Source organism: Salvelinus sp. IW2-2015, linkage group LG26 (genome assembly GCF_002910315.2).
Source record: "Salvelinus sp. IW2-2015 linkage group LG26, ASM291031v2, whole genome shotgun sequence".
Classification (NCBI taxonomy): domain Eukaryota; kingdom Metazoa; phylum Chordata; class Actinopteri; order Salmoniformes; family Salmonidae; genus Salvelinus; species Salvelinus sp. IW2-2015.
The window spans coordinates 47,474,875-47,484,128 of record NC_036866.1 but is presented as its reverse complement, the minus strand read 5'-3'; the positions used below and the strand labels follow the sequence as shown (position 1 = coordinate 47,484,128).

The 9,254-nt window shown below is 43.5% G+C and overlaps 1 pseudogene; it reads right to left on the bottom strand.

The window, feature by feature from the left end:
• Window positions 1-2,721: 2,721 nt before the first annotated feature.
• On the bottom strand, window positions 2,722-4,341 carry LOC139023024 (uncharacterized; annotated as a pseudogene).
• Between the last annotated feature and the right edge of the window lie 4,913 nt (window positions 4,342-9,254).

The following is a 9,254-nucleotide window of genomic DNA, read 5'->3' as shown; positions in this document are numbered from 1 at the left end:
TGTATCAGTACCCCCCTGTATATAGTCTCACTATTGTTGTTATTTCACTGCTGCTCTTTAATTACTTGTTCATTTTATCTCTTATCTGTATTTTTTTTTAAATGCCTTGTTGGTTAGGGGCTCGTAAGTAAGCATTTCACTGTAAGGTTGTATTCGGTGCATGTGACTATTACAATTTGATTTGATTTGAATGTGGGTTCACTGGAAAATGTTCATTCTCCACATCCAGACAAATGGTGGTCGAGAGCAGTGGAAAGGGAAGAAGAACCAATCTCTCCCMGTCCACAATGTGGCGTCCCACTCTTTCAGATGGCACTTGACAGTAGGCTCGTTTTCTGCTCGAACCAATGGCTTGCATGCRCAGTGTTGCTCTGGACCATGTGAACAGTGACGTCAGGGTACAGGGTACCATTTGTTGCGCGTCCCCCACACTTCTGCGGGTCATCACATCGACTGTTCCCGAAGCRGGCAATCCGAGTGGATTCTATGTCGGCTCCAGGAAGGCTGGTACAGCCGGTAAATCCTGGTTCCTGAGACCTATGTGTCCTCAGCAAGCACCTAAGAGTCTATGAATTCAGAATGCATCACGAGCCGCCAACTGTTACAGTTGACGGGCTGGGGGCAAGCAGTGTTACACGCATACATGCTKGTTKCCCATACTCAGTCTCTAGGCTTCATAGGAAACCAGAAAATGTGCTGTCTGACTCTCAGCGCATTCCGTTACGGGGTCTCGAGATCGACTCACTCTGGCTCTGATTAACCACATTTCAGCTGGGTCACGCAGTGTGTTTTCGSCAGTGCTTAAGCCTACTGGGGATGATGACTTCTGTGGTAGAAGCCATTCCCCTGGGGCTATTGTTGTTGCGGCCTTTCCAGCGCTGAGTGCAAGTCGCTCACATAAACGCATTTCACAGCCTAAACCGGTTGCTTTGGGTGTCCCCATCGGGCCTACAGGTTCTGGCCCAGTGGTGGGACCCACTGTTATAGTCAGGGGGCTCCCATGAGTTGAGTTGTAACATGCAGGATGATCACGACAGACACATCCCCCTAAGGGTATCAGGTGCTCCCTTCCACCTTTGTCGGGCCAGCTTATGCTGGTCAGAACCAGCAATATTTATGGCGGTGGTGGCATACAGTGAGGGACTCAGTCTCTCTCCCTCCTAACCTTGGTGCTCCCCACTGCTGTGGAGTAGTGTGTACATTCTCTCGCTTCGGGCGACACATGGGCAGGTTTGGCACGCAAAGCCGGAGATTTGGTTCCTATGGGCCTGGCCCCTGAGAGGGACAATCTGATGGCTTGAGGGTTACCTTTTAACGTTATTTATTCTTTGTTTGAGCTCTAATGCCAAATATAAAGAGCTGGTTCCTTTTCAGTCCTCTGTGAAGGACATTCTTATGTTATGTTCCTACGGGGGGGGGGGAGATGACGTTATGCAGCATGCTAACTCTACCCTAATCCTAGGCCCTTTACTCCAACCAGCTATAATATGACAAAAACACCACCTAGCCAAGCAGAAGGCTTAGCAGAACTATTGTTGTTAGGTATTGGTTTAGAACTGGACCATGGTGAGTGGCTACCTCAAGTAGTCTCCTTCTCTGTGCATTCTGAGGCCATGCCCTGTTTACAGTAGAGATTCTCTGGTACGGCTGTATTTGTGAGAGGCTCAATGTGTGTTAGATGCATGTGATTGTTTCACTCTGAAACAAAGAGGCCTGACTAACACACTAAGCTGTTGGTTCAAGGCACAGCACACTGAAGAGCTTTTTATTTAACCTTTATTTAACTAGGCAAGTCAGTTAAGAACAAATTCTTATTTACAATGATGGCCTACCAAAAGGCAAACGGCCTCCTGCGGGGACGGGGACAGGGATTTAAAAATAAATTAAAAAGTAAATATAGGACAAAACACACATCACGACAAGAAAGACAACAACACTACATAAAGAGAGACCTAAGACAACAACATACAGTGGGGCAAAAAAGTATTGTCAGCCACCAATTGTGCAAGTTCTCCCACTTAAAAAGATGAGAGAGGCCTGTAATTTTCATCATAGGTTTAACAGAGTGTGACTGGCAGAACAGGTGTTGTATGTGGAGGATGAGGGCTGCAGTAGATATCTCAGATCGGGGGGATGAGGCCTAAGAGGTTTTATAAATAAGTATCAACCAATGGGTCTTGCGACGGGTATACAGAGATGACCAGTTTACAGAGGAGTATAGAGGCAGTGATGTGTCCTATAAGGAGCATTGGTGGCAAATCTGATGCCGAATGGAAAGAACATTAGCCGCTCGAGAGCACCCTTACCTGCCGATCTATAAATTATTGTCTCCGTAATCTAGCATGAGTAGGATGGTCATCTGAATCAGGGTAAGTTTGGCAGCTGGGGTAAAGAGGACGATTACGATAGAGGAAACCAAGTCTAGATGTAACTTTAACCTGCAGCTTGATGTGTGCTGAGAGAAGGACAATGTACCGTCTAGCCATACTCCCAAGTACTTGTATGAGGTGACTACCTCAAGCTCTAAACCTCAGAGGTAGTAATCCACACCTGTGGGAAGGGGCATTCTTCTTACCAAACCATGGTAGCCTATGGTTTGAGTATTGGCCAGTAACCAAAAGGTTGCTAGATCGAATCCTCGAGCTGACAAGGTAAAAATCTGTCATTCTGCCCTGAACAAGGTAACCCACTGTTCCCAAAACAAGTGAAGTGGAAAATGATTTAAAAGGAACTCCCTCTGCGAGGCGGCTTGGACAGCATCAGTGTTTCACCAATGCTGTTCTTACTGGAGATAGGTGATACCAGCAGCTGAAGGATGCTCCTTCCTGGTCRCTCCCCTGGGGTGGCAGCTAGCGCTCTCATAGCTTTCATATTTAGAGCCCTGCCTTCTTGACTGCCCTTAGCGAGTACACGTCCATCATCATCACTATCTGAGGTCTTTCCTTTCTCCCCTTTTCCCTCTTCTGACAGTTCCTTCTTCAGTACCAATGCTGCCGGGGAGCTGTGTCCCTGTGGTTTCTTGGGGACAACGGCCATCTTGCTGGTTGCCACGGTGAAAGGCGAGTGGCAGTTAGAGTTGAGCTCCAGCTGGTTGGGCAGACTGGTCGAGAAAGGATGACAAGTAATCTCACCATGGATCACCTCCTTGTCTACTGAACACTTTTCATAGACACAGTCATCCACCCATCCCTTATTCTCCTCCTCTACATCCTGAGGGAGGTGTGGATGGGAGGAGGTGGCAGAGGTCTGTGCTGCTTTCTCAGGTTCAGACAGAAAGGCTATCTTTCTGGAAGGGGGTGGAGGGCAGGGTGTACTGGACGATGGAAGACTCTCACAGCTTTCACTGGTACTGGTAGGAATGTTGTGTGCATGAGCAGCAGGTGCGTTGACAGAGAGATGGGCTGCTCTTCCTCTCCAGTGACACCTTCACCTTTCTGACCGTTGTTATCCTCCCCTCCCCTCCTCTGGGTCTTCCTGTCTAACCAGGGCAGACTTCCTGGGTTTCCGTGGTACAGGGAGGGGGAGAGGCTTCCTATGGACAGCTGGGTTTTGATTGGGCTGGCCAGTGTCTCTACCAATAGAACAAGAGGAGGGGATGGTGTCACCACCAGCATTGGCTTCATTGCTCTATGTGCTCTCCTGAGGAAGAGGGCACTATGTCAGGGTGTGATGACGTCACAATGTCTGATTTGACGTTCTGATTTGTGTTTAAGGTGGTTATTCGCGGACAGCAACACAGCCTGTACACAAACATCTGGTAAAGTGTTGTTTACKGCTTGGCTCTTGTTGTTGTCTCCTTTGTTCTCTCGAGATCGAGAATTGGGAACAAGCTTTATTCTGGATTCCTCCATTTTGCTATTGTTATGCAACGTTTTCAAGTCTTTTTCAGTTTTGTCCATCTCTACATCCGGTGTGTTACCGTTCCCCACACACAGACAGTTCTTCTGGCTACACTGACAAATTGGAATAATATAATCACAATCTGGTTTCTTGTTCTCTTGATGCCGTATTCCATTTCTGCAGTTCAGAAGACCTATACTKCTGGACATTTCCGATGGTCTCTGACCATCATTCACTGTGGTCTGATTGTGACTTACAGTYTTTGATGAGAGCGGTTTGGACTTCAACGCTGTGGCGAGGCATGGTTTGGGGAATTCATGGTGGTTTGGGGGCTACAGCTGGTTTAACCCTCTTTGGTGTACCGAGGGGAGCCTGGGAGAGGCCATCTCGTTTGGGAGCCGAGGATGGAGAGGGCCCTTGCTTCTGGGGCTGAGTGATCTTTGGTTTGGCGGCCACCGGTGGCTTCTGCATGGCTGGAGAAGGGAGAGAGAGAACAGGCATTAAAAACATAGGAAAAGTGACACCATCACCCTCATACATGTAAAGCAGTCCTAACTGAAAGTAAAAGTTAGAACTCTAAAGATTACATTTTTATTGATCATTCTAGTATAAGAAAATCCTCGTACTCTAGAATACAAATTACATTTAAATGTTCTGTAAAAGCTAACAGATGCTGGGCTAACAAGGAGAARGGGGTGTGTGTGCGTGCCTCCACTCAGAGGGTTGACATGTGGGTAAATCCATTTGAATTMAATTACTTTTTGAGAGGATCCCTTTTGATTTAAAACAAAACGTTTCATACATTTGGCCGTGAAAGAAGTGTTCAAAAAGTGACTTTTTGGACCYGAATGCCAAAACACTCTGGAGATAAAGGTGCTCAAAGTGAACCCATTTTGCATACCCCACCATACCATGAGACATCCATGTCTTCAACACTGGAAAATATAAACGATTGACTTTGCTTACGGTGTTTGTAAATTGTCATTTTTCATCCTCTAACATCAATTATCTAAAAGCACACATACTCCATGTTTTTATATGTTGCAGCTTAGACCCTGTTTTACATCTTCTGGGTTTTTCGTGTTGTCCCTGCCACCGGTTGAGACACAACATGCTCTTGACTACAGRGTGGGTGTCATTTCAATMATAGAAATATAATTCATAGAATGAACCCATCCCTTCAGACCACTGCAATTTACCTGGTACACCATTGACATATAAATTGAAAATGTTTACTTATAATTACTACCACAAAGATGACCGCTGGTCCACCCACCGTCGAATGTCAACTTCAAAGGTCACGTGTATTCTATTATCTATATTTCAATAGGTTTCCATGGARGGTTTCTGTGGGGGTACTGAGAAGCTGGCTCCCAAGTGGGTGGGCCTATGTCCTCCAAGGCCCAGYCATGTGAAATCCATAGATTAGGGCCTAATTTATTTCCTTATATGAACTGTAACTAAGTAAAAACTTTTACATTGTTGCATTTATATTTTTGTTCAGTATAGAACTGAACTGCTGAGAGGAATAGAGATAGGCATACAAAGGTCCTTCAGCAAATCAGCACTGTCAGCATTGAAAACCAAACTGTTATTGTGTATTAAGTATTCTCACTCAGTTTGGCCTGATCGGTGTGCCACTTTTCTAAACAAAACATTGCAACGTAATACAGTCAACTGAAAACAAAGAGAACAGTTTCCTTTTCTTAACGCAACACCAAAAACAAAGAGTATGACGTGATTGATGGACATTATATTAAGAATCTCTTGGTTGATTCATTTTTACTCATCACAGGCATTTGGGAGTTAACCCCTAAACTACCTGCTCTGTAGTTGYTTGAACTCAACTTTGTCGTTGTGCCTGCAGTATTGGGACAATCAAAACTAGCCTACACTGTAGTGTAGGCCTATGCACTAGGGCCACCAAATCGCTCCAACAATGTGGTGATTCATATTTTTACCTTTAAAAAAAATATTTATATATATATAATCCCAAATGTATCATTGTTTAAATCAATAGGCGAYCATTATAAGGTTTGTGTAATGTCTAATCTCTACACAGGTAAATTAAGCTTGCTTTTCAAATCCTCTAACCCAATCGAAACCCATTAATACTTCTCATCAACTACAGCCTGTCAATTCACCTGCGCTCATGATGAYGATTAATGTCGCACACACACACATTCCTCCGGCTGGCTTTTCAAATGTTTTCTTCCAATGGAAACCGCCCGCTTTCTTCTTTCAGGTGCGTTGTCAAGACTCGATTGTGTTGTCAAAACTGTAAGTAATCTTGCTATCCACCCGTTAGATTTTGTAACGTTTCTTCTTTTGATCCYGAACAGGCAACGGTTGCGCTACACTGATCCGCTCCGATGTTATCAACTCTGCCTGTGAAGTCTACGCTGTGAGCGCTGATTGTATAAATGAGTTTATTCACAACATATCCACCAGGGGGCTCACAACTCCACAAATCAAATACACATCTGTAGGGTAGATTGAGTGCTATGATTTGGGGCAAGCTCAAGAACCTCACATACAAACATTGAATTAACATTTTACAAAACGTTACAAGCTACTATTTCATTGAATCAAAATCAAATCAAATGTATTTATATAGCCCTTCGTACATCAGCTGATATCTCAAAGTGCTGTACAGAAACCAGCCTAAAACCCCAAACAGCAAGTAATGCAGGTGTAGAAGCACGGTGGCTAGGAAGAACTCCCTAGGAAGGCCAAAACCTAGGAAGAAACCTAGAGAGGAACTAGGCTATGAGGGGTGGCCAGTCCTCTCTGGCTGTGCCGGGTGGAGATTATAACAGAACATGGCCAAGATGTTCAAATGTTCATAAATGACCAGCATGGTCAAATAATAATAATCACAGTAGTTGTCGAGGGTGCAGCAAGTCAGCACCTCAGGAGTAAATGTCAGTTGGCTTTTCATAGCCGATTATTAAGAGTATCTCTACCGCTCCTGCGGTCTCTAGAGAGTTGAAAGCAGCAGGTCTGGGACAGGTAGCACATCCGTGAACAGGTCAGGGTTCCATAGCCGCAGGCAGAACAGTTGAACATTGAAGAACTATCTATACAGGGAATTTCACAGGGACTTTAAGGATGTGCTCTCTCAGGCYGTGGACATACATTATTGATATGGTCAGAGAGTTGCTGTGGATGCCTTGCTTATTTTTTWMMWKKYYTTTTWWATTTWTTTTTRTTTTWTTTGTATGCAATCGCTGTCAGTSTTTACACGGATGTCTGTAAAGCCTATTGTATTTATCAATCCCAGTATTTATTCATATGTTTAATAAAAAATGCTTCACYYWWWWWWTTGCCTGTGCTCAATAATGGTAATAATAGRCCTACATATTTGTTTGCTGAATATTKTATSTACCATCACATATTGTGTGCTGAAGTTGAATATAATTCTCCGTCATCAGTGCTAATAACAGCAACTGAGTTCTGTGGGAAAATGAATACGCTGGAGTTCAGTATTCAAGTTCAGAGATTTGTGTCAGGAAGTACGTAAGGAACTAAAGTCTTMATTCGTATCTTCAGTATCTTTATCACCGTGGACATTCCACAGAATAGGCTATTCTTAAACCGTTATTGCTCTACACACTGRCACTACATTGTCACTATATCAGTCAGTGAATCACTCAGTGAGGAAGTAACTCTCTCCATCCCTCTCTCTCAATTCAATTTCAATTTAAGGGCTTTATTTGCATGGGAAACATATGTTTACATTATGTGAAATAGATCATAAAGAAAAGTGAAATAAACAATACAGAATTAACAGTGAACATTTCGACTCACAAAAGTTCCAAAAGAATAAAGACATTTCAAATGTCATATTATGTCTATATACAGTGTTGTAATGATGTGCAAATAGTTAAAGTACAAAAGGGAAAATAAACATTAAATATAGGATGTATTTACAATAGTGTTTGTTCTTCACTGGTTGCCCTTCTCTTGTGGTAACAGGTCACAAATCTTGCTGCTGTGATTGCACACTGGTATTTCACCCAATAGATATGGGAGTTTATCCAAATTGGATTTGTTTTTTCAAATTCTTTGTTGGTCTGTGTAATCTGAGGGAAATATGTGTCTCTAATATGGTCATATATTTGGCAGGAGGTTAGGAAGTGCAGCTCAGTTTCCACCTCCTTTTGTGGGCAGTGTGCACATAGCTTGTCTTCTCTTGAGAGCCAGGTCTGCCTTTGGCAGCTTTTCTCAACAGCAAGGTTAAGCTCACTGAGTCTGTACAGAGTCGAAGATTTCCTTAATTTTGGGTCAGTCACAGTGGTCAGGAATTCTGCCACTGTATATTCTCTGTTTACGGCCAAATAGCATTCTAGTTTGCTCTGTTTCTTTGTAAATTCTTTCCAATGTGTCAAGTAATTATCTTTTTGTTTTCTCATGATTTGGTTGGGTCTAATTTTGTTGCTGTCCTGGGGCTCTGTGGGGTCTGTTTGTGTTCGTGAACAAAGCCCCAGGACAACCTTGCTTAGGGGGCTCTTCTCCGGGTTAATTTCTCTGTAGGTGATGGCTTTGTTATGGAAGGTTTGAGAATTGCTTCCTTTTAGGTGGTTGTAGAATTTAACAGCTCTTTTCGGGATTTTTATCATTAGCGGGTATCGGCCTAATTATACTCTGTGTGCATTATTTTGTGTTTTACATTGTACACAGAGGATATTTTTGCAGTCTCAATTAGGTGTTTGTCCCATTTTGTTAATTCTTGGTTGGTGAGCGGACCCCAGACCTCACAACCATAAAGGGCAATGGGTTCTATAACGGATTCAAGTATTTTTAGCCAGATCCTAATTGGTATGTCGAATTTTATGCTCCTTTTGACGGCATAGAAGGCCCTTCTTGCCAAGTCTCTCAGATCATTCACAGCTTTGTGGAAGTTACCTGTGGAGCTGATGTTTAGGCCGAGGTATGTATAGTTTTTTGTGTGCTCTAGGGCAACGGTGTCTATATGGAATTTGTATTCGTGGTCCTGGCAACTGGGCCTTTTTTGGAACACCATTATTTTTGTCTTACTGAGTTTTACTACTGTAGTGCCAGGTCTGACAGAATCTATGCAGAAGATCTAGGTGCTGCTGTAGACCCTCCTTGGTTGGGGACAGAAGCACCATATCTCAGCAAACAGTAGACATTTGACTTCAGATTCTAGTAGGGTGAGGCCAGGTGCTGCAGACTGTTCTTGTGCCCTCGCAAATTCGTTGTATATATTGTTGAATAGGGTGGGGCTTCAGCTGTATCTCTGTCTCACCCCCCGGCCCTGTGGAAGAAAGGTCTGTGTTTTGTCAATTTTAACCGCACAATGGTTGTTTGCGTTATAATGTCATATGTATTCAGCAAAGACCACTTTCCATCATTTGTATAGCAGCTTTTTTGAAATTAAAAAGCAATGA